General features: G+C 48.3%; 1 protein-coding gene across 2 annotated transcripts in view; it reads right to left on the bottom strand.

Moving 5' to 3' along the window:
• Positions 1-5,624, bottom strand: part of LOC138251332 (uncharacterized) — a 59,381-nt gene extending 53,757 nt beyond the window's left edge. For both annotated transcript variants that reach the window (XM_069205643.1, XM_069205641.1), the window contains exon 1: positions 5,506-5,624. The gene's annotated coding sequence lies outside the window, so the exon portion shown is untranslated. The remainder of the gene's footprint in view (positions 1-5,505) is intronic.
• Between the last annotated feature and the right edge of the window lie 20,329 nt (positions 5,625-25,953).

Raw genomic sequence — 25,953 nt, forward strand, 5'->3', positions numbered from 1 at the left:
TGGCATTGAAGCAAATTCTGGACAGGACTGTAAAAAATTCAGGACAAAGGGTCAAAATTCAGGACAAAAATTCAGGACAAAAGGTAAAAATTCAGGACAGAAATTCAAGAACAACCGTCAGTTTTACAGACACACACAAGAGAGGCCATGCCTCACTATTTTGTCAGTGCATTTATTACCTGTTTTTTAACATAACACTATTTATTAACTGTGGTCTTTTTGTGATTGCCTCCTGGTATGCTACACTCAGGTGTCACATTACGTCCTGATGCATAGGCCAGTCACCAAGGCCATCACCCCTACCCAAATCTACTGATTCTTTCTTGAAGAGAAAGTAACAGCAACATTTTGATTCTGTTTCTGAACATTTTAAAACCCCTGGCAAACAGTTTGGGAAACATTAAGGTAATAAACCTTATGTTAGTTTAAACAAATTTAACAAAAACATCTGGCTTACCCCAACCGCCCATGGACTTTCAACCTATTTTTTTTTTAAAGAGTCAGGGCAGACGGTGTGTGCGACAGTCTCACACCTAAGGTCAGGATGTGAGGTACCCACAACATGTCTGTAGTCTCACAGCACTAGACTGTATATCTGGGACTACATTTATCTCAGAAACGGGAGCTCAGACTGACAATTAAAGATAATAAAAGAGGAGGATGAAATTGAGATCAAATGGGAGATCCACGGCAAGTGATTCAAAGGGTTGTTGCTCAGAACTGGATAGATAAGGAAGAGAAGAACAAGGTGGGACAATTCCTAAAATCAGAAAAAATGGATCCACCAAGACTATCAGAGGTATTGGGTACCTAGGGAGTTGTCTCTGCACACAGGTGAGAAACAGAAGAGCTACTGTCAAGTGGTTGAAGAAGCAACACCCATCCACCTTGGCAAACTCTTCTGGTGCAATGGTCTGCTGTTCGTGCTGTGAAGTGTGAGCAGGGGCCAGACCCCTTGCAAGGTTGTGCAAGGCAATTGCCCGCTTTGTCCATGCCTTTAAATGGTTTTGAAATTGAGCAAAAGCCAAACTAGTGATCTGGGTTATCCCTAAGTGTCAAGTACACATAGAATCTTCAAGATATTTGGGACGTAAATTGCACAAACAAACTGTAAAAAAATGTCAAATATAATTTGTGTTTCTTTAACGTATGGCACCGTTTTCCCCTTTATATACAATTAGATCTCAGATTGAACTGGGAACCAGTTATGTTTCGATACCTAGTGATTAATATTTACCATTCTCCCGCTGATTTCCAGGATCGAAATCTCAGCAGAGCATCACGGTCCATCCAAGCCCAGTTTGTTTTTAGGTCTTCTCTTCTGCTTTCTGTAGTGAGCCAAGTGGCACTAGTGAAGATGGTGTGCTACCCCAATGATAGTATTATTTTGCAAACCTTCTCCTGCTCGTCCTTTATTCCTTCTTCAGCTATGCCACACATCTGATTTGGTTGCTGCGGTGCCATCGGGTAGCTCTTTCCAATATAAAGCTACCTGTGACTGGGGGTGGATTAGGCCTTCTGCACTTGGAACGCAATTATTCAGCTGCACAGGTCCAATGGGTGGCTCGCTGCCTTTCTGCCCACCTCCCTGCATGAGATGGGGTTTATCAGTAAAGACTTTTAAGGAGGGCTTAATGCACTGCTCATTGTTTCCTACTGACCATTCTACAGATCACCATCCGGGGTTATCATGCACAGCTTTCTCTTGCCTTGCTGGAACCTGTAAACTCACTGACACGAAGAAACCCTGTGCTCCTGCACTACCTTTTCTAAGCCTTCCCACTCGCACAGAACGGCTGTGCTCAGAGCACCTCCATCAGTGGCATGCTTCAGGTATCTTAAAATTGGGGGATTTGTTTCTGGATGACGAGCTACTAAATGTTCAAACCCTCATGGCAGACTACCATCTTCACCCAGGTCAACTCCTTACTTACAGCTACCTTAAATAATCATTAAAGCCCTATTTCATGTCTGCCACCTAGCACTGACCCTACAAGAGGTGTGTCAGAAGGTCTACACCATAGGTACTGGTGGCAAACTGATAGAATAGATGTGCAGACCTTTGCTGCAACATGGAAACCACTCCAGGTCTTCTCGTCATACTACCTGGGTGATTGATTTGGCCAAACCTCTGCACGGTACAGACTGGAGTAAAATACTGGACTTTCCCCACAATGTATCCCACGGCTGTCACTTTAAGCACATTCAAAGTGCTTCCTTGGGAATGCACTCTGCCCGTTGCTTGCCATTGGCCTTGTGGTTCGTAACTCACATTTTGTTGCTTTCAATTTGCTGGCTTTATTTGTTTTAGGCTATGCAGCTTTAGTTAATTCCTTCCCTTGCGCAAACCTTATTTACAGTATCCTTCCGAGTGCTCCCTTTTGGTAAACAGGCCTGTAAATCTTGTTCTTATCTCATCACATTTGCTGTGCACTCAAAGAACAAAGTCAAATGTCAGGCTCTGATTTCTGTGGAAACTTAGGGGGTCATTCCGACCCTGGCGGTCCATGACCGCCAGGGCCGGGGAACGTGGAAGCACCGCCAACAGGCTGCCGGTGCTTCCTGGCCAATTCTGACCGGGGCGGTAACGCCGCGGTCAGAAAAGGGAAACCAGCGGTTTCCCGCCGGTTTTCCCCTGGCCAAAGGAATCCTTCATGGCGGCGCTGCAAGCAGCGCTGCCATGGGGATTCCGACCCCCTTACCGCCAGCCTGTCGCCAGGAAGAGGCTGGCGGTAAGGGGTGTCGTGGGGCCCCCTAACAGGGCCCCACAAATATTTTCAGTGTCTGCCATGCAGACACTGAAAATCGCGACGGGTGCCACTGCACCCGTCGCACGCCTTCAACTCCGCCGGCTCCATTCGGAGCCGGCTTCCTCGTTGAAGGCGCTTTCCCGCTGGGCCGGCGGACGGCCTTCTGACGGTCGCCCGCCGGCCCAGCGGGAAAGCCAGAATGGCCGCCGCGGTCATTTGACCGCGGTGCGGTCATTTGGCGGCTCCCGCCGGGCGTGCGGTTACCGCCGCCCGCGGGAGTCAGAATGACCCCCTTAGTGTTTTTTCTTCTTTCTCTGACTTCAAGGTGAGAGGATTTATGCAACAATCTAGCTGGATACTGGGGTTAGAAAAGAGTTTTTTCTATCACATGACAACATTCAAATAAACTTCAGAATATTTCAAAATTAAGAGTACAAATGAAGCACATTTTTGTTAATCCTTAACTGTGCTGGAAACAAATACCTTTATATGATTAAAACAAATCATTGCATTAGGTGATGTAATTTCCACACATCATTGTCTGTGCAGAGTATAGTTTGATTTGAAAAACTGTACGTCTGTGGAAATGTAATGATCATTTCAATAAAAAATGTGTTGTCTGAAATGGCAGTGTGTTACTTCACCCCACTCCGCACCACTCCACACCACTGCACCCTACTCTGTATTACTCCACTTTACGCCACTCCATGCCACTGCACTGCACTCTTCTCCATTCTGAACCACTCCACATTTTGCCACTGCACTCTGCTACTTCACACTAGGCCTCTCTACTCTACTCTGTACCACTCTACTCTATGCCAATGCACTTTCCGCCTCTCTACACCACTGCGCTCTGCTCCTCTGCACGCCATACCACTCCATTCTAGGCAACACCAATCTAGTTCGCACAACTCCACTCTATGTCACTCTGCAACACTGCACTGTATGCCACTGCACTCTAAGCTAATACACTCTATGCCAGTGAACTTTACTCTGTAACACTCAACTCTATGCCCCTGCACTCTACATCAATACACTGTATGTCACTTTAATCTAATCTGCATCTCTGCACTCTATGCCATGGCACTCTACACCACTTTACTCTATGCCATCACACTATATGCCCCTCTTTGCAACTCCATTCTACCCTGCACCTCTCCAAGCCACTTCACTCTACTGTGAAACAATCTACTTTACGCCACACTGCACTCTGTGCCACTGCATTCTATGCCACTGCACTCTACCCTGAACCTCTCCACTCTATGCAACTGCACTCTACTCTGAAACAATCTATTCTACGCCACTCTGACCAGTGCACTCTAGTTCAATACACTCTACACCACTGCACGCTGACACTTTACTCTGCAACACTTCACTGGCCTCTACTATACTCCACACCACTCTACTCTGTACTACTGCATTCTACGCCACTGCAATCTATGCTACTATACTCTGCATCACTCCACTCTACGCAACTGCACTCTACAACACTATACTCTACTCTGCACTGCACCACTCTACACAGCACTCTCTGCCACTCGAGTCTACTCTACACTCTATGCCACTTGTACCACTCTGCACTACTGCACTCTCTGCCACTCTACTCCACTGCACTCTATGCCACTCTATTCTGTCCCACGTCACTCCATGCCACTGCACTCTAAAGCACTGCACTGTATGCCAATGCACTCTAAACAACTGCACTGTACCCCCCATGCATTGTACTCTGCACCACTGGACTCTACGCCACTGCTACTATGCCACTCTACTCCACTCCACACCACTATGCCACTAACTTTTAGCCATGTTGAACAGCAGCCACTCTGGTGCATAACATGGCTTAAACACATTGGCAAAGCCAATAACTCTTAGGTAAACAAGACCTATTGGCTTTGCCAATGTTTGTTAGTACTATGAGGTACCGAAGTTCCTGAAAGGACTGTGAATGTGTAAGTCCTTATTTTAAACATATATTCGATGCCTCATCAGGGGTAGTAAGCGCTATATAAATACAATGACATCCTAATATAGGCTGCTACAAAATGCGCGAATACAGTTCAGTTAAATAAAAAAAGTGCTTCTCAAATGCAGATGTGAATAACATAAATTTTTTTAGTATTAGGTATAAAATGTATTACAGTCCATTAAAACCACACACTACAGCTCACCATTACAGTACCTCTCTAAAAGAAAATATCTTTGCCATCAGAAAGCTTCAAGTGACTCCTTTGATTAAAGTCAATGCAGGTTTCCAAGCATCTTTACATTTGCAGATTTACCAGTTATCCACATTTGCATTTCTTTAGGGAAGGAGACACCCTGGCAAGAAGGCCTTTTCTTACCTGTCTGCCCATCCCTCAGAACACAGGAGGCTCCCTGCCCTTCATTCCAGCTGGGGAAACTGATCTGCCGGTAATTTTGCCCTGCCTCCGTTGCCCTTTAGGTGAAAGGCTGAAATTACGGACAAATGCTGTCCGTGAAGACTTTCATCACGGACAACGGAGAGCAGGGCAAAATTAAGACGGGTGGTCATCCTAGCTAAAAGAGTTTCTCTATTTTGAAACAAAACAGTTTATCATGAGCAATCTGCGTTCTGAGAACAGCTTCAGCCCTGTTTCCTGGTGTTAACAGCTTGGTACATAAACCCTAGGATAAGGGTCACTCCTGTCCCTGGTTCGCTTTGTTACCTCAGTCAGGGCCGGTGCGTTGCATCAGGGGCGCTGGCCTGGGCCCATGCACAGTTCTTGTCCCTTACCTGGTGTCTGAAGAGGTCTCTGCAGGGACAGATGCTTCTCTCTATGCACGAAGGATCCCTCTGCACAGTGCCTGCCTCTGGGCGCTGAAACTCTTCTTTTAAAGAGCCTGGAATGCTGAAGTATGAGGAGGCAGAAGGTGGGATGTACTTTTTCACGATAACCACTCCCCTGTCACTATTTACCGTGCGTGCAGAATGTCCTCACCAGCCGCATCCCCAACATGTTGATGCAACTGAAAGGCCGGAGGAAAGAACATTCCACAATACATCGCAAAAAGTCATTTAGACATCCCAACAATTACCAACTTGCGCACACCAAAATAATTGTCCCCCAAGTCAAACAGCAAATGAACACTGAAACCCGAGAAAGAAATCAACACGGGCTTGGGGGAGATGCAAATGAAGAAAAAAAAACAGAATTATTTTGGAACAAGGCTTAGTGCAGCGCTGCCCTGTGTCAAAAGAAAACTTAGAAAAGGGCATGAATGCTCCGAAGGCAGCACACATAGAAAGAGTGAAAAATGAGGCAAAATAAAGGTATTTCTCTTCATTAAGGTCCTCATTGCAGCCCTGCCGGCTGGTGATAAAGCGGCAGTGACACCGCCAACAGGCCAGCAGTAACAAAAAGGGAATTATGACCACGGCGGAAACCGCTCAGACAAACAGCCATTTTAACATACCGACCGCCACGGCGGTAGCAACAAGCACCGCAGCAGTAACCGCCAGCAACCAGGCGGAAGACAATGTACCGCCCACAGTCATATGACACACCTATCCGCCACCTTTTCCAGGTCTGTACCAATGACATCAAAAGCACAGCGGAAACAGTACACAGTAAGAAAACATATTTACCTCACATCCCTCAGGAATAATGCAAGGACAAAAGGAATTGATTAGAGTGAGTGTAATAAGATAAAATTCTAAAAGTTTGCGCTTCAAAATCAAAACAGTATATACATATATACAAATGGAGGGACACAGCCCAGTCCACAATGTCCGTGGGCCACAGGGCCACATCACATAGGCCAAGGCCCCACTTGACTCCTGCAACAACACAGAGGGAACACCGTAGGTGCATCAGGTCGAAAATACACAGGCACCTCAGGGGGGTGGGGGAAGGGGGGGCACCTCAGCCGGAAGATGGTACAATGCCACTGGTCCTGGAGGGGGCAAATGCCCATCACTCTGTCCTGGGCAGTGCTAGGCCACAGTCTCTCAAGTGGGTGGTTTGCCCACTGCTTGGTCCTGGGGAGTGCAAAGCCACAGTCTCTCTAGGGTGGCTTGCCCACTGCAAGGTCCTGGGGAGAGCAAGGCCACAGTCTCTCAAGTGGGTGGTTTTCCGACTGCCTGGACCTGGGGAGTGCAAAGCCACAGTCTCTCAAGTGGCTGTCGTCTCCACTGGTTCTGGAGGGGCCTTGTGCCCAATTGTAGGAGGCTGGCCTGGCTTATAGTGGGTACCTGATGGTACTTACACCTTGTGCCAGGTCCAGTTATCCCTTACTAGTAGATTAGTAGTGTTCTAGCAGTTTAGGCTGCTAGAGGTAGATATAGCAGAGCAGCTTAGACTGAACTAGGAGACATGCAAAGCTCCTACTATGCCACTTATATCATATAGCACTATATCATAAGAATCACAATACTCAGAGTTACTAAAAATAAAGTTATTTTATTTTAGTGAGAATGTGTCAGAAATATCTCAGAGAATAAATTCCCTTAGGAGGTAAGTAAAATACACAAACCAAAATCAGGTAAGTAAACAGTTAGAAAAGTAGTGCAAACACTGTAGAATACAATAGGATGCAATAGGCCTAGGGGCAACACAAACCATATACTAAGAAAGTGGAATGCAAACCACTAATGGACCCCTAGGCTAGTGTAGTGTGTAGAGGGTCGCTGGGAGTGCAAGAAAACACTAAGGGTGTCCAAGATACCGCACCACAAGACCCTGAAAAGTAGGAGTAAAGTTACCCTACTTCCCCAGAAACACGTTAAAGTCGTGATAGGGGATTCTGCAAAGACCACAACAGACTGCAAAGCACTGAAGACAGATTCCTGGACCTGAGGACCTGTAAAGGAAGGGGACCAATTCCAAAAGTCACGAAAGTGTCCGGGGGGGGCAGGAGCCCACTAAACCCCGGATGAAGGTGCAAAATTTCTGCCTCTGGATGGAAGAAGCTGAAGATTCTGCAACAACTTAAGATGCCAGGAACTTCTCCTTTACACAGAAGATGTCCCACGCCGTGCTGGAGGATGCAGAGTTGTTTCCATGCAGAAAAACTGCAAACAAGCCTTGTTAGTTGTAAAGGTCGCGGTTGAAGAAAATGGCTGCTGCCAGGGCCCTGGAAGGACCAGGAGGTCGTCCCTTGGAGGAAGAGACAGAGGGGGTGCTCAGCAACACAGAGAGCCCATGCAGAAGCAGGAAGCACCCGCAGAAGCACTTGAACACAGGTTCAAGAAATCTGAGCTCTGCAGTCATCTCAACACTACAAAAGAGGGTCCCACGAAGCCAGTGGTCAACTCAGCAAGTTGAGCAATACAGGACAGAGTGCTGGAGACCTGGGCTGTGCTGTGCACGATGGATTCCTTGCAAAAGTGCACAGACACCCTAGCAGCTGCAGTTCATGCAGTACAAAGGATTACTGTCTGGCGTGGGGAGGCAAGGACTTACCTCCACCAAATTTGGACAGATGGACCACTGATCTGTCGGGATCACTTGGATCCAGCTACTATGTTCCAGGGACCATGCACGTCAAGATGAGAGGTGACCCAGAGGACCGGTGAAGTAGAAGTTTGGTGCCTGCGTTAGCAGGGGGAAGATTCCATCGACCCACTGGAGATTTCTTCTTGGCTTCCAGTGCAGGGTGAAGGCAGACAACCCCCAGAGCATGCACCACCAGGAAACAGTCGAGAAAGCCGGCAGGATTAGGTGCTACAATGTCAATGGTAGTCTTCTTGCTACTTTGTTGCAGTTTTGCAGGCGTCCTGGAGCAGTCAGCGGTCGATCCTTGGCACAAGTCGAAGAGAGAGATGCAGAGGAACTCTGGTGAGCTCTTGCATTCGTTATCTGAAGAGAAGCCCCCAGGAGAGACCCTAAATAGCCCTCAGAGGAGGATTGGCCACCTTGTCAGGTAAGCACCTATCAGGAGGGGTCTCTGACGTCACCTGCTGGCACTGGCCACTCAGAGGCCTCCATTGTGCCCTCACACCTCTGCATTCAAGATGGCAGAGGTATGGGACACACTGGAGGAGCTCTGGGAACCACCCTTGGAGTGGTGATGGACAGTGGAGTGGTCACTCCCCTTTCCTTTGTCCAGTTTCGCGCCAGAGCAGGGTCTGGGGGATCCCTGAACAGGTGAAGACTGGCTTATGCAAGGAGGGCACCATCAGTGCCCTTCAAAGCATTTCTAGAGGCTGGGGGAGGCTACTCCTCCCCAGCCCTTAACACCTATTTCCAAAGGGAGAGGGTTGAACACACTCTCTCAGAGGAAATCCTTTGCTCTGCCTTCCTGGGACTCGGCTGCCCAGACCCCAGGAGGGCAGAAGCGTGTCTGTGGGTTGGCAGCAGCGGTAGCTGCAGTGAAAACCCCAGAGAGCTGGTTTGGCAGTAACCGGGGTCCATGCTGGAGTCCCGGGGATGCATGGGATTGGCTCCTCAATACCAGATTTGGCATGGGGGGACAATTCCATGATCTTAGACATGTTACATGGCCATGTTCGGAGTTACCATTGTGAAGCTACATATAGGTATTGACCTATATGTAGTGCACGCATGTAATGGTGTCCCCGCACTCACAAGGTCCGGGGAAATTGCCCTGAACAATGTGAGGGCTCCTTGGCTAGTGCCAGGGTGCCCATACACTAAGTAACTTTGCACCTAACCTTCACCAAGTGAGGGTTAGACATATAGGGGACTTATAAGTTACTTAAGTGCAGTGTAAAATGGCTGTGAAACAACGTGGACGTTATTTCACTCAGGTTGCAGTGGCAGTACGGTGTAAGAATTGTCTGAGCTCCCTATGGGTGGCAAAAGAAATGCTTCAGCCCATAGGGATCTCCTGGATCCCCAATACCCTGGGTACCTATGCACCATATACTAGGGAATTATAAGGGTGTTCCAGTGTGCCAATCAGAACTGGTAAAATGAGTCACTAGCCTGCAGTGACAATTTTAAAAGCAGAGAGAGCATAAACACTAAGGTTCTGGTTAGCAGAGCCTCAGTGATACAGTTAGGCACCACACAGGGAACACATACAGGGCACACTTTATGAGCACTGGGGTCCTGGCTAGCAGGATCCCAGTGACACAGGCAAAAACAAACATCCATAGAGTAAAAATGGGGGTAACATGACAGGCAAGATGGTACTTTCCTACACAACCTCCCCCCAAACGAGAAACAATAAGGCTAACCTTGCCTAGATGAGTCTTAGTTGTCTAAGTGGAAATATCTGGAGAGTCCATCTGCATTGGAAAGTACCATCTTGCCTGGCATGTTACCCCCATTTTTCACTGTATATATGTTGTTTTAGTTGTATGTGTCACTGGGACCCTGCCAGCCAGGGCCCCAGTGCTCATAAGTGTGACTGAATGTGTTAACTGTGTTATGACTAACTGTCTCACTGAGGCTCTGCTATCCAGAACCTCAGTGGTTATGCTCTCTCATTTCTTTCCAAATTGTCACTAACAGGCTAGTGACCAATTTCACCAATTTACATTGGCTTACTGGAACACCCTTATAATTCCCTAGAATATGGTACTGAGGTACCCAGGGTATTGGGGTTCCAGGAGATCCCTATGGGCTGCAGCATTTCTTTTGCCACCCATAGGGAGCTCTGACAATCCTTACACAGGCCTGCCACTGCAGCCTGAGTGAAATAACGTCCACGTTATTTCACAGCCATTTTTCACTGCACTTAAGTACCTTATAAGTCACCTATATGTCTAACCTTTACCTGGTAAAGGTTAGGTGCAAAGTTACTTAGTGTGAGGGCACCCTGGCACTAGCCAAGGTGCCCCCACATTGTTCAGGGCCAATTCCCCGGACTTTGTGAGTGCGGGGACACCATTACAAGCATACACTACATATAGGTCACTACCTATATGTAGCTTCACAATGGTAACTCCGAATATGGCCATGTAACATGTCTATGATCATGGAATTGCCCCCTCTATGCCATCCTGGCACAGTTGGCACAATCCCATGATCCCAGTGGTCTGTAGCACAGACCCTGGTACTGCCAAACTGCCTTTCCTTGGGTTTCACTGCAGCTGCTGCTGCTGCCAACCCCTCAGACAGGTTTCTGCCCCCCTGGGGTCAAGCCAGGCTTGTCCCAGGATGGCAGAACAACGGACTTCCTCTGAGAGAGGGTGTTACACCCTCTCCCTTTGGAAAATGGTGTGAAGGCAGGGGAGGAGTAGCCTCCCCCAGCCTCTGGAAATGCTTTCTTGGGCACAGATGTGCCCAATTCTGCATAAGCCAGTCTACACCGGTTCAGGGACCCCTTAGCCCTGCTCTGGCGCGAAACTGGACAAAGGAAAGGGGAGTGACCACTCCCCTGACCTGCACCTCCCCTGGGAGGTGTCCAGAGCTCCTCCAGTGTGCTCCAGACCTCTGCCATCTTGGAAACAGAGGTGCTGCTGGCACACTGGACTGCTCTGAGTGGCCAGTGCCACCAGGTGACGTCAGAGACTCCTTCTGATAGGCTCCTTCAGGTGTTGCTAGCCTATCCTCTCTCCTAGGAAGCCAAACCCTCTTTTCTGGCTATTTAGGGTCTCTGTCTCTGGGGAAACTTTAGATAACGAATGCAAGAGCTCATCAGAGTTCCACTGCATCTCTCTCTTCACCTTCTGCCAAGGAATCAACTGCTGACTGCGCTGGAAGCCTGCAAAACTGCAACATAGTATCAAAGACGACTACTGCAACTCTGTAACGCTGATCCTGCCGCCTTCTCGACTGTTTTCCTGGTGGTGCATGCTGTGGGGGTAGTCTGCCTCCTCTCTGCACTAGAAGCTCCGAAGAAATCTCCTGTGGGTCGACGGAATCTTCCCCCTGCAACCGCAGGCACCAAAAAGCTGCATTACCGGTCCCTTGGGTCTCCTCTCAGCACGACCAGCGAGGTCCCTCGAATCCAGCAACTCTGTCCAAGTGACTCCCACAGTCCAGTGACTCTTCAGTCCAAGTTTGGTGGAGGTAAGTCCTTGCCTCCCCACGCCAGACTGCATTGCTGGGAACCGCGACTTTTGCAGCTACTCCGGCCCCTGTGCCCTTCCGGCAGAAATCCTTTGTGCACAGCCAAGCCTGGGTCCACGGCACTCGAACCTGCATTGCACGACTTTCTAAGTTGGTCTCCGGTGACGTGGGACTCCTTTGTGTAACTTCGGGTGAGCACCGTTTCACGCAGAATTGTAGTGCCTGTTTCTGGCACTTCTCTGGGTGCTATCTGCTGCTAAGAGGGCTCCTTTTCTTGCTCGACGTCCCCTCTACCTCCTGGTCCAATTTGCGACCTCCTGGTCCCTCCTCGGCTACAGCAGCATCCAAAAACGCTAAACGCACAATTTGCAGCTAGCAAGGCTTGTTGGTGTTCTTTCGGCGGGAAAACACTTCTGCACAACTCTACACGGAAAGTGGGATCCGTCCACCAAAGGGGAAGTCTCTAGCCCTTTTTGTTCTAGCAGAATCCTCAGCTTCTTCTGTCCAGCAGAAGCTTCTTTTCACCCACAGGTGGCATTTCCTGGGCATCTGCCCATCTCCGACTTGCTTGTGACTTTTGGACTTGGTCCCCTTGTTCCACAGGTACCCTCGACTGGAAATCAATTGTTGTTGCATTGCTGGTTTGTGTCTTTCCTGCATTATTCCTCTATTACGACTTCTTTGTCCTTAGGGGAACTTTAGTGCACATTGCACTCACTTTTCAGGGTCTTGGGGTGGGCTATTTTTCTAACCCTCACTATTTTCTAATAGTCTCTAGGGGTCTCTACAAGGTCACATAGGTTTGGGGTCCATTCGTGGTTCGCAATCCACTTTTGGAGTATATGGTTTGTGTTGCCCCTATCCCTGTGTCCCCATTGCATCCTATTGTAACTATACATTGTTTGCACTGTTTTCTAAGACTATACTGCATATTTTTAGAACTTTGTACATATAACTTGTGTATATTTGCTATCCTCACTCTGAGGGTACACTCTGAGATACTTTGGCATATTGTCATAAAAATAAAGTACCTTTATTTTTAGTATAACTGTGTATTGTGTTTTCTTATGATATTGTGCAAGTGAAACTTGTGGTACTGTAGTAGCATCACACGTCTCCTGGTTCAGCCTAAGCTGCTCTGCTAAGCTACCATTATCTATCAGCCTAAGCTGCTAGACACCCTATACACTAATAAGGGATACCTGGGCCTGGTGCAAGGTGTAAGTACCCCTTGGTACTCACTACAAGCCAGTCCAGCCTCCTACATTGGTTGTGCAGCGGTGGGATAAGTGCTTTGAGACTACTTACCACTCTTGTCATTGTACTTTTCATAAGAGAAAAATATACAAAACAAGTTCAGTGTGTGTACACATAGCTAAAAAGTTTTGCATTTCCTCTTTTCACTGTTTTCTAAAGTGCTGAAAAGTACTTCTAAACTTTCTAAAAGTTCTTAAAAGTTTAAAAAAAAAAAATTCTGTCTTTCTAAAAAGTTCTGAAAACTTTTTTCTCTTTTTCTATCACTTTAACTCTCTCTAAAAATGTCTGGCACAGGCCAAAATGTTGATCTGTCCAAACTTGCATATGATCACCTTAGCTGGAAAGGAGCAAGGAGTCTCTGCATAGAGAGAGGTTTGAGTGTAGGGAAGAATCCTTCCTTGGAATTGTTAATTAACATGCTTAGAGAACAAGATAAGGCTAAAAGTGCCCCATCTGTTGAAAAAGTAGCTAATGGTTCCCAATCTGATCCAGGGACTCCCCCAGGAAAAGATTCAGGAAAGAAAGTTCCCAGTCTGCCCATTACTAGACAGTCTAGCATAGTTGGTAATGATGAAGAGCCACACCATACAAATAGTGTTGTCTCACATCATAGCAAGAGCATTCATTCTCACCACAGTAGAAGTGATGTTTCTGTTAGCCAAGCTGTTAGGGTGGCTTCTGTAAGGGACAGGTCTCCTTCTGTTCATTCCCATCATACCTCTTTATCTAGGAATGTCCCTCCCACCAACCCTGATGACAGAATGTTAGAAAGGGAACTCAATAAGTTGAGGGTGGAACAAACCAGACTGAAGCTTAAAAAGCAACAGCTGGATTTGGATAGACAGTCTTTAGAACTAGAGAAGGAAAGACAGAAGTTGGGTTTAGAAACACATGGTGGCAGCAGCAGTATTCCCCATAGTCATCCTGCAAAAGAGCATGATTCCAGGAATCTGCACAAGATAGTTCCCCCTTATAAGGAGGGGGATGACATTAACAAGTGGTTTGCTGCACTTGAGAGGGCCTGTGTTGTACAGGATGTCCCTCAAAGGCAGTGGGCTGCTATCCTTAGTGGAAAAGGTAGGGATAGGCTCCTTACTGTGAAAGAAAGTGATGCCAATCATTTTACTGTTCTTAAGAAGGCACTCCTGGATGGTTATGGCTTAACCACTGAACAATACAGGATAAAGTTCAGAGAGACCAAAAAGGAGTCTTCACAAGACTGGGTTGATTTCATTGACCATTCAGTGAAGGCCTTGGAGGGGTGGTTACATGGCCGTAAAGTTACTGATTATGACAGCCTGTATAACTTGATCCTGAGAGAGCATATTCTTAATAATTGTGTGTCTGATTTGTTGCACCAGTACTTGGTGGACTCTGATCTGACCTCTCCCCAAGAATTGGGAAAGAAGGCAGACAAATGGGTCAGAACAAGGGTGAACAGAAAAGTTCATACTGGGGGTGACAAAGATGTCAACAAAAAGAAGGATGGTAAGTCTTCTGACAAGGGTGGGGACAAATCTAAAAATGAGTCTTCATCAGGCCCACAAATACACTCTGGTGGGGGTGGTGGGCCCAAATCCTCTTTTAATCAAAACAAAGAAAAGAAACCATGGTGCTATTTATGTAAAGTAAAAGGCCATTGGACAACAGATCCCAGTTGTCCAAAGAAAAGCACCAAGCCTCCTACCACTACAACCCCTACTGCTACCCATAGTGTCCCTACTAATAGCAGTGGTGGTGGGAGTAAACCTACTAATAGCCAATCCAAGGGAGTAGCTGGGCTCACTATTGGCAACTTAGTTGGGGTTGGCCTTGTTAGGGAGGCCACAGAGGCTGTGTTAGTCTCTGAGGGGGATATTGATTTAGCCACCTTAGTTGCTTGTCCCCTTAATATGAATAAGTACAAGCAGCTACCCCTAATAAATGGTGTTGAGGTTCAGGCCTACAGGGACACTGGTGCCAGTGTGACTATGGTCATAGAGAAACTGGTCCACCCTGAACAACACCTACTTGGTCACCAGTACCAAGTAACCGATGCTCACAACAACACACTTAGCCACCCCATGGCTGTTGTAAATCTCAAATGGGGGGGGGTTACTGGTCCAAAGAAAGTTGTGGTAGCCACAGATTTACCTGTAGACTGTGTACTAGGAAATGATTTGGAGACATCAGCTTGGTCAGATGTGGAGTTGGAGGCCCATGTAGCAATGCTGGGCATCCCAGGGCATATTTTTGCTTTAACCAGGGCTCAGGCCAAAAAGCAAAAAGGACAGGGAAGCTTGGATCCTGGAACAATGGACCAAGTGCTCCCTAAAGCTAGGGCCAGTAGAAGTAAACCACTCCCTACTATCCCTCCCTCTACAGTGGATTCTACTTCTGAGGAAGAAGAATTTCCACCCTGTGCAGAACCTACACCAGAGGAGCTGGAAGCAGACACTGCTGAGCTTTTGGGTGAAGGGGGGCCTGCCAGGGAGGAGCTGAGTGTGGCACAGCAACCCTGTCCCACATTAGAGGGTCTAAGACAGCAAGCTGTCAAACAGGCTAATGGGGATGTCAGTGACTCTCACAGAGTTTACTGGGAGGATAATCTCTTGTATACTGAGGCAAGGGATCCTAAACCTGGAGCTGCCAGGAGATTAGTGATCCCTCAGGAATACAGAAAGTTCCTCCTAACCCTTGCTCACGACATTCCCCTAGCAGGACATCTGGGACAAATGAAAACTTGGGACAGACTTGTTCCCTTGGTTCATTGGCCTAGGATGTCTGAGGACACAAAAGAGTTTTGTAAGTCCTGTGAAACCTGTCAAGCCAGTGGCAAGACAGGTGGCATCCCAAAGGCACCCCTTATTCCACTGCCTGTGGTTGGGGTTCCCTTTGAAAGGGTAGGGGTTGACATAGTTGGCCCCCTTGACCCTCTTACTGCTTCAGGCAATAGGTTTATCTTGGTGGTAGTGGACCATGCCACAAGATATCCTGAGGCAATTCCTTTAAGGACCACTACAGCTCCTGCAGTGGCAAAGGCCCTCCTGGGAATATTTTCCAGGGTGGGCTTTCCAAAGGAAGTAGTATCAGACAGGGGAAGCAATTTCATGTCTGCATACTTAAAGGCCATGTGGAAGGAGTGTGGTGTGACATACAAGTTCACCACACCCTATCATCCACAAACAAATGGACTGGTGGAGAGATTTAATAAAACTCACAAAGGCATGATTATGGGTCTCCCTGAAAAACTCCGCAGGAGATGGAATATTCTGTTACCATGCCTCCTTTTTGCCTACAGGGAGGTACCCCAGAAAAGAGTGGGCTTCAGCCCCTTTGAACTTCTCTTTGGACACCCTGTAAGGGGTCCACTAACACTTGTCAAGGAGGGTTGGGAACAACCATTAAAAGCTCCAAAACAAGATATTGTGGATTATGTACTTGGCCTCAGATCAAGGATGGCTGAGTATATGAAAAAGGCCAGTAAGAACCTTCAGGCCAGCCAAGAGCTCCAGAAGCAATGGCATGATCAAAAGGCTGTTTTGGTTCAGTACCAACCAGGCCAGAAAGTGTGGGTCTTGGAGCCTGTGGCCCCAAGAGCACTCCAAGATAAATGGAGTGGACCCCACACAATTGTTGAGAAAAAGGGTGAAGTCATTTATTTAGTTGACTTAGGCACTGCCAGGAGTCCCCTTAGGGTGCTCCATGTCAATCGCCTGAAACCCTACTATGACAAAGCTGATCTCACCCTGCGCATGGCAACTGATGAGGGACAGGAAGAAGACAGTGATCCTCTACCTGATCTCTTCTCTTCCACTGAACAAGATGCTCTTGTGGAAGGTGTAGTTTTGGCGGATTGTCTTACTGCAGAGCAGAAAGACCATTGCATAAATCTCCTGGGTCAGTTTTCTAAACTCTTCTCTACTGTGCCAGGTACCACTTCTTGGTGTGAGCACACTATAGATACTGGAGACAGCTTGCCTGTCAAAAGTAAGATCTATAGGCAGCCTGACCATGTCAGGGACTGCATAAAGCAAGAGGTGCAGCAAATGTTAGAACTGGGAGTGGTTGAGCACTCTGAAAGTCCATGGGCTTCTCCTGTGGTACTCGTACCAAAACCTCATTCCAAGGATGGAAAGAAGGAAATGCGGTTTTGTGTAGACTACAGAGGTCTCAACCTGGTAACCAAAACTGATGCTCACCCTATACCCAGGGCAGATGAGCTCATAGATACACTGGCATCTGCGAAGTATCTAAGCACTTTTGATTTGACTGCAGGGTATTGGCAGATCAAATTATCAGAAGATACTAAACCTAAAACTGCATTTTCAACCATTGGAGGACATTACCAGTTCACAGTAATGCCTTTTGGATTGAAAAATGCACCTGCCACTTTTCAGAGGTTGGTGAACACAGTCCTGCAAGGGCTGGAAGCTTTCAGTGCAGCATATTTGGACGATATAGCTGTCTTTAGCTCCAGCTGGGATGATCACCTGGTCCACCTATGGAAAGTATTAGAGGCCCTGCAAAAGGCAGGCCTCACTATCAAGGCTTCAAAGTGCCAGATAGGGCAGGGTAAGGTGGTTTATCTGGGACACCTTGTTGGTGGGGAACAGATTGCACCACTACAGGGGAAAATCCAAACAATTATTGATTGGGTTCCCCCTACTACACAGACTCACGTGAGAGCCTTCCTAGGCCTCACTGGGTATTACAGGAGGTTCATTAAGAACTATGGCTCACTTGCAGCCCCTCTTAATGACCTCACTTCCAAGAAGATGCCTAAAAAGGTATTATGGACAGCAAACTGTCAGAAAGCTTTTGAGGAGCTGAAGCAGGTCATGTGCTCTGCACCTGTCCTGAAAAGCCCTTGTTACTCTAAAAAATTCTATGTCCAGACTGATGCATCTGAATTAGGAGTAGGGGCAGTCCTATCACAACTTAATTCTGAGGGCCAGGATCAACCTGTTGCTTTTATTAGTAGGAGGTTGACCCCTAGAGAAAAGCGTTGGTCTGCCATTGAGAGGGAGGCCTTTGCTGTGGTCTGGGCACTGAAGAAGTTGAGGCCATACCTGTTTGGCACTCACTTCATTGTTCAGACAGACCACAAACCTCTACTTTGGCTAAAACAAATAAAAGGTGAAAATCCTAAATTGTTGAGGTGGTCCATATCCCTACAGGGAATGGACTATACAGTGGAACATAGACCTGGGAGTAGCCACTCCAATGCAGATGGACTCTCCAGATATTTCCACTTAGACAATGAAGACTCATCAGGACATGGCTAGTCTTATTGTCCTTCGTTTGGGGGGGGGGTTGTGTAGGAAAGTACCATCTTGCCTGGCATGTTACCCCCATTTTTCACTGTATATATGTTGTTTTAGTTGTATGTGCCCTGAATGTGTTACCTGTGTTATGACTAACTGTCTCACTGAGGCTCTGCTATCCAGAACCTCAGTGGTTATGCTCTCTCATTTCTTTCCAAATTGTCACTAACAGGCTAGTGACCAATTTCACCAATTTACATTGGCATACTGGAACACCCTTATAATTCCCTAGTATATGGTACTAAGGTACCCAGGGTATTGGGGTTCCAGGAGATCCCTATGGGCTGCAGCATTTCTTTTGCCACCCATAGGGAGCTCTGACAATTCTTACACAGGCCTGCCACTGCAGCCTGAGTGAAATAACGTCCACGTTATTTCACAGCCATTTACCACTGCACTTAAGTAACTTATAAGTCACCTATATGTCTAACCTTTACCTGGTAAAGGTTAGGTGCAAAGTTACTTAGTGTGTGGGCACCCTGGCACTAGCCAAGGTGCCCCCACATTGTTCAGGGCAAATTCCCCGGACTTTGTGAGTGCGGGGAAACCATTACAAGCGTACACTACACATAGGTCACTACCTATGTGTAGCTTCACAATGGTAACTCCGAATATGGCCATGTAACATGTCTATGATCATGGAATTGCCCCCTCTATGCCATCCTGGCATTGTTGGCACAATCCCATGATCCCACGGGTCTCTAGCACAGACCCGGGTACTGCCAAACTGCCTTTTCAGGGGTTTCACTGCAGCTGCTGCTGCTGCCAACCCCTCAGACAGGTTTCTGCCCTCCTGGGGTCCAGCCAGGCTTGGCCCAGGAAGGCAGAACAAAGGACTTCCTCAGAGAGAGGGTGTTACACCCTCTCCCTTTCGAAAAAGGTGTTAAGGCAGGAGAGGAGTAGCCTCCCCCAGCCTCTGGAAATGCTTTCATGGGCACAGATGGTGCCCATTTCTGCATAAGCCAGTCTACACCGGTTCAGGGACCCCTCAGCCCTGCTCTGGCGCGAAACTGGACAAAGGAAAGGGGAGTGACCACTCCCCTGACCTACACCTCCCCTGGGAGGTGCCCAGAGCTCCTCCAGTGTGCTCCAGACCTCTGCCATCTTAGAAACAGAGGTGCTGCTGGCACACTGGACTGCTCTGAGTGGCCAGGGCCAGCAGGTGACGTCAGAGACTCCTTCTGATTGGCTCCTTCAGGTGTTGCTAGCCTATCCTATCTCCTAAGTAGCCAAACCCTCTTTTCTGGCTATTTAGGGTCTCTGCTTTGGGGAATTCCTCAGATAACGAATGCAAGAGCTCATCAGAGTTCCTCTGCATCTCTCTCTTCACCTTCTGCCAAGGAATCGACTGCTGACCGCGCTGGAAGCCTGCAAAACTGCAACAAAGTAGCGAAGACGACTACTGCAACTCTGTAACGCTGATCCTGCCGCCTTCTCGACTGTTTTCCTGGTGGTGCATGCTGTGGGGGTAGTCTGCCTCCTCTCTGCACTAGAAGCTCCGAAGAAATCTCCCGTGGGTCGACGGAATCGTCCCCCTGCAACCGCAGGCACCAAAGAACTGCATCACCGGTCCCCTGGGTCTCCTATCAGCACGACGAGCGAGGTCCCTTGAATCCAGCAACTCTCTCCAAGTGACTCCCACAGTCCAGTGACTCTTCAGTCCACGTTTGGTGGAGGTAAGTCCTTGCCTCCCCACGCCAGACTGCATTGCTGGAAACCACGTCTTTTGCAGCTACTCCTGCTCCTGTGCACTTTTCCAGGATTTCCTTTGTGCACAGCCAAGCCTGGGTCCACGGCACTCTAACCTGCATTGCACGACCTCCTGAGTTGTCCTCCGGCGGCGTGGGACTCTCTTGTGCAACTTCAGGTGAGCACTGTAGGAGGCTGGACTGGCTTGTAGTGAGTACCAAGGGGTACTTACACCTTGCACCAGGCCCAGGTACCCCTTATTAGTGTATAGGGTGTCTAGCAGCTTAGGCTGATAAATAATGGTAGCTTAGCAGAGCAGCTTAGGCTGAACTAGGAGACTAGTGAAGCTACTACAGTACCACAAGTGTCACTTCCACAATATCATAAGAAAACACAATACACAGTTATACTAAAAATAAAGGTACTTTATTTTTATGACAATATGCCAATGTATCTCAGAGTGTACCCTCAGAGTGAGGATAGCAAATATACACAAGTTATATGTATACAATACCAAAAATATGCAGTATAGTCTTAGAGAACAGTGCAAAAAATGTATAGTTACAATAGGATGCAATGGAGACACATAGGGATAGGGGCAACACAAACCATATACTCCAAAAGTGGAATGCGAACCACTAATGGACCCCAAACCGATGTGACCTTGTAGAGGGTCGCTGGGACTATTAGAAAATAGTGAGGGTTAGAAAAATACCCCACCCGAAGACCCTGAAAAGTGAGTGCAAAGTGCACTAAAGTTCCCCTAAGGACAAAGAAGTCGTGATAGAGGAATAATGCAGGAAAGACACAAACCAGCAATGCAACAACAATGGATTTCCAGTCGAGGGTACCTGTGGAACAAGGGGACTAAGTCCAAAAGTCACAAGCAAGTCGGAGAGATGGGCAGATGCCCATGAAATGCCAGCTGTGGGTGCAAAGAAGCTTCTACTGGACAGAAGAAGCTGAGGATTCTGCTGGAACAAAAAGGGATAGAGACTTCCCCTTTGGTAGACGGATTCCGCTCGCTGTGGAGAGTCGTGCAGAAGTGTTTTTCTGCCAAAAAAACGCCAACAAGCCTTGCTAGCTGCAAATCGTTCGTTTAGCATTTTTGGACGCTGCTGTAGCCCAGTAGGGACCAGGAGGTCGCAAATTAGACCAGGAGGTAGAGGGGACGTCGAGCAAGACAAGGAGCCCACTTAGCAGCAGGTAGCACCCAGAGAAGTGCCAGAAACAGGCACGACAAGGATGCGTGAACCGGTGCTCACCCGAAGTTACACAAAGGAGTCCCACGTCGCGGGAGACCAACGTAGAAAGTCGTGCAATGCAGGTTAGAGTGCTGTGGACCCAGGCTTGGCTGTGCACAAAGGATTTCCGCCGGAAGTGCACAGGGCCCGGAGAAGTTGCAAAAGTCACGGTTACCAACAATGCAGTCTGGCGTGGGGAGGCAAGGACTTACCTCCACCAAACTTGGACTGAAGAGTCACTGGACTGTGGGAGTCACTTGGACAGAGTTGCTGGATTCAAGGGACCTCGCTCGTTGTGCTGAGAGGAGACCCAAGGGACGGGTATTGCAGCTTTTTGGTGCCTGCGGTTGCAGGGGGGAGATTCCGTCGACCCACGGGAGATTTCTTCAGAGCTTCTAGTGCAGAGAGGAGGCAGACTACCCCCACAGCATGCACCACCAGGAAAACAGTCGAGAAGGCGGCAGGATCAGCGTTACAGAGTTGCAGTAGTCGTCTTTGCTACTATGTTGCAGTTTTGCAGGCTTCCAGCGCGGTCAGCAGTCGATTCCTTGGCAGAAGGTGAAGAGAGAGATGCAGAGGAACTCTGATGAGCTCTTGCATTCGTTATCTAAAATTTCCCCAGAGACAGAGACCCTAAATAGCCAAAAAAGAGGGTTTGGCTACCTAGGCGAGAGGATAGGCTAGCAACACCTGGAGGAGCCTATCAGAAGGAGTCTCCGACGTCACCTGGTGGCACTGGCCACTCTGAGCAGTCCAGTGTGCCAGCAGCACCTCTGTTTCCAAGATCGCAAAGGTCTGGAGCACACTGGAGGAGCTCTGGACACCTCCCAGGGGAGGTGCAGGTCAGGGGGTGGTCACTCCCCTTTCCTTTGTCCAGTTTCGCGCCAGAGCAGGGCTAAGGGGTCCCTGAACCGGTGTAGACTGGCTTATGCAGAATTGGGCACATCTGTGCCCAAGAAAGCATTTCCAGAGGCTGGGGGAGGCTACTCCTCCCCTGCCTTCACACCATTTTCCAAAGGGAGAGGGTGTAACACCCTCTCTCAGAGGAAGTCCTTTGTTCTGCCATCCTGGGACAAGCCTGGCTTGACCCCAGGGGGGCAGAAACCTGTATGAGGGGTTGGCAGCAGCTGCAGTGAAACCCCAGGAAAGGCAGTTTGGCAGTACCAGCGTCTGTGCTACAGACCACTGGGATAATGGAATTGTCCCAATAATGCCAGGATGGCATAGAGGGGGCAATTCCATGATCTTAGACATGTTACATGGCCATATTCGGAGTTACCATTGTGAAGCTACATATAGGTAGTGACCTATATGTAGTGCACGCGTGTAATGGTGTCCCCGCACTCACAAAGTCCGGGGAATTGACCCTGAACAATGTGGGGGCACCTTGGCTAGTGCCAGGGTGCCCTCACACTAAGTAACTTTGCACCTAACCTTTACCAGGTAAAGGTTAGACATATAGGTGACTTATAAGTTACTTAAGTGCAGTGTAAAATGGCTGTGAAATAACGTGGACGTTATTTCACTCAGGCTGCAGTGGCAGGCCTGTGTAAGAATTGTCAGAGCTCCCTATGGGTGGCAAAAGAAATGCTGCAGCCCATAGGGATCTCCTGGAACCCCAATACCCTGGGTACCTCAGTACCATATACTAGGGAATTATAAGGGTGTTCCAGTAAGCCAATGTAAATTGGTAAAATTGGTCACTAGCCTGTTAGTGACAATTTGAAAGAAATGAGAGAGCATAACCACTGAGGTTCTGGTTAGCAGACCCTCAGTGAGACAGTTAGGCACTACACAGGGAACACATACATATAGGCCACAAACTTATGAGCACTGGGGTCCTGACTAGCAGGGTCCCAGTGACACATAACAAACATACTGAAAACATAGGGTTTTCACTATGAGCACTGGGCCCTGGCTAGCAGGATCCCAGTGAGACAGTGAAAACACCCTGACATACACTCACAAACAGGCCAAAAGTGGGGGTAACAAGGCTAGAAAGAGGCTACTTTCTCACACAACCCCCCTCCCCCCAAACGAAGGACAATAAGGCTAACCTTGGCCAGTTGAGACTTTATTGTCTAAGTGGTGATAAGTAGAGAGTAGCTCTGCAATAGACTGGTTACTCCCTTTATCATCCACTATACGGTTACTTCCCTGTGGGGATGTAAACCACCCTGTTTGAAGTTTTTTAGCTAAGCAACAATGTGAAGATGTATTTTCAGAGTTTCTATCAGTAAGTTTTAGTTTAGAGCAGTGGGAATTGTCCACTGAACCTATTTGTAGTGATGGAAATGCCAGACAGGGATGCTGTCTCAGAAAAGCCATAGCTGGGCAAAAACTTTGTCCATATGGCTGGAAGAGAGAACAGGGATGCTGTTTCTCTTGAGTTGGAGTAGGGCAGGGATGCTGTCCTATGAGCTGCACACTAGGGCAGGGATGCTGTCCTAAGTGTTGTGAGGCAGTGCAGGGTTTCTGCACTAAAGTTTCTCTGGGAGGGTTGGAGGGATGCTCCATGTTAACTAAAATGGTGCTCTGTTTCTCACCAATGTTAGTTATCCCACAGAGAGGTACTTCTACCTCAGGGAGTCCAGCTTTGCCAGCTGATGATTCCCTTGGAACAGGTGCCACCCCAGGAGAGGTTTCTCCCACCACAGGAATGGTATCCTGAATGGTAGGGTGGTTAGGGGATACTGTGATACCCTTTTTACCTGTTGATGGAGAGGGATCCTGAGTTTTCAGGCCTTCTCTCCTTTGCTTTTTCATTTCAGTAGAAATGAGAGGGAACAATTCCTCAGGGATGCCCAGCATGGCTGCATGGGCATAAAACTCTACATCAGCCCAACCTGAGGCCTCTAGGTCATTACCTAAGAGACAGTCTACAGGTAAGCTAGGTGATACCACCACCTGCTTAGGGCCAGTAACTCCACCCCAACTAAACTGAATTATAGCTAAGGGAAGAAACTTAGTGGAGTTATGGACATCAATAATCTTATACTGTTGTTGTAGGAAAGTACCATCTTGCCTGGCATGTTACCCCCATTTTTCACTGTATATATGTTGTTTTAGTTGTATGTGTCACTGGGACCCTGTAACCCAGGGCCCCAGTGCTCATAAGTGTGCCTGAATGTGTTACCTGTGTAGTGACTAACTGTCTCACTGAGGCTCTGCTAATCAGAACCTCAGTGGTTATGCTCTCTCATTGCTTTCCAAATTGTCACTGACAGGCTAGTGACCATTTTTACCAATTTACATTGGCTTACTGGAACACCCTTATAATTCCCTAGTATATGGTACTGAGGTACCCAGGGTATTGGGGTTCCAGGAGATCCCTATGGGCTGCAGCATTTCTTTTGCCACCCATAGGGAGCTCTGACAATTCTTACACAGGCCTGCCACTGCAGCCTGAGTGAAATAACGTCCACGTTATTTCACAGCCATTTTACACTGCACTTAAGTAACTTATAAGTCACCTATATGTCTAACCTTTACCTGGTAAAGGTTAGGTGCAAAGTTACCTAGTGTGAAGGCACCCTGGCACTAGCCAAGGTGCCCCCACATTGTTCAGAGCCAATTCCCTGAACTTTGTGAGTGCGGGGACACCATTACACGCGTGCACTACATATAGGTCACTACCTATATGTAGCTTCACAATGGTAACTCCGAATATGGCCATGTAACATGTCTATGATCATGGAATTGCCCCCTCTATGCCATCCTGGCATAGTTGGCACAATCCCATAATCCCAGTGGTCTGTAGCACAGACCCTGGTACTGCCAAACTGCCCTTCCTGGGGTTTCACTGCAGCTGCTGCTGCTGCCAACCCCTCAGACAGGCATCTGCCCTCCTGGGGTCCAGCCAGGCCTGGCCCAGGATGGCAGAACAAAGAACTTCCTCTGAGAGAGGGTGTGACACCCTCTCCCTTTGGAAAATGGTGTGAAGGCAGGGGAGGAGTAGCCTCCCCCAGCCTCTGGAAATGCTTTCTTGGGCACAGATGTGCCCAATTCTGCATAAGCCAGTCTACACCGGTTCACGGACCCCTTAGCCCCTGCTCTGGCACGAAACTGGACAAAGGAAAGGGGAGTGACCACTCCCCTGACCTGCACCTCCCCTTGGAGGTGTCCAGAGCTCCTCCAGTGTGCTCCAGACCTCTGCCATCTTGGAAACAGAGGTGCTGCTGGCACACTGGACTGCTCTGAGTGGCCAGTGCCACCAGGTGACGTCAGAGACTCCTGCTGATAGGCTCCTTCAGGTGTTAGTAGCCTATCCTCTCTCCTAAGTAGCCAAACCCTCTTTTCTGGCTATTTAGGGTCTCTGTCTCTGGGGAAACTTTAGATAACGAATGCATGAGCTCAGCCGAGTTCCTCTGCATCTCTCTCTTCACCTTCTGATAAGGAATCGACTGCTGACCGCGCTGGAAGCCTGCAAACCTGCAACATAGTAGCAAAGACGACTACTGCAACTCTGTAACGCTGATCCTGCCGCCTTCTCGACTGTTTTCCTGCTTGTGCATGCTGTGGGGGTAGCCTGCCTCCTCTCTGCACCAGAAGCTCCGAAGAAATCTCCCGTGGGTCGACGGAATCTTCCCCCTGCAACCGCAGGCACCAAAAAGCTGCATTACCGGTCCCTTGGGTCTCCTCTCAGCACGACGAGCGAGGTCCCTCGAATCCAGCGACTCTGTCCAAGTGACCCCCACAGTCCAGTGACTCTTCAGTCCAAGTTTGGTGGAGGTAAGTCCTTGCCTCACCTCGCTGGGCTGCATTG

Source organism: Pleurodeles waltl, chromosome 1_2, assembly GCF_031143425.1.
Source record: "Pleurodeles waltl isolate 20211129_DDA chromosome 1_2, aPleWal1.hap1.20221129, whole genome shotgun sequence".
NCBI lineage: Eukaryota > Metazoa > Chordata > Amphibia > Caudata > Salamandridae > Pleurodeles > Pleurodeles waltl.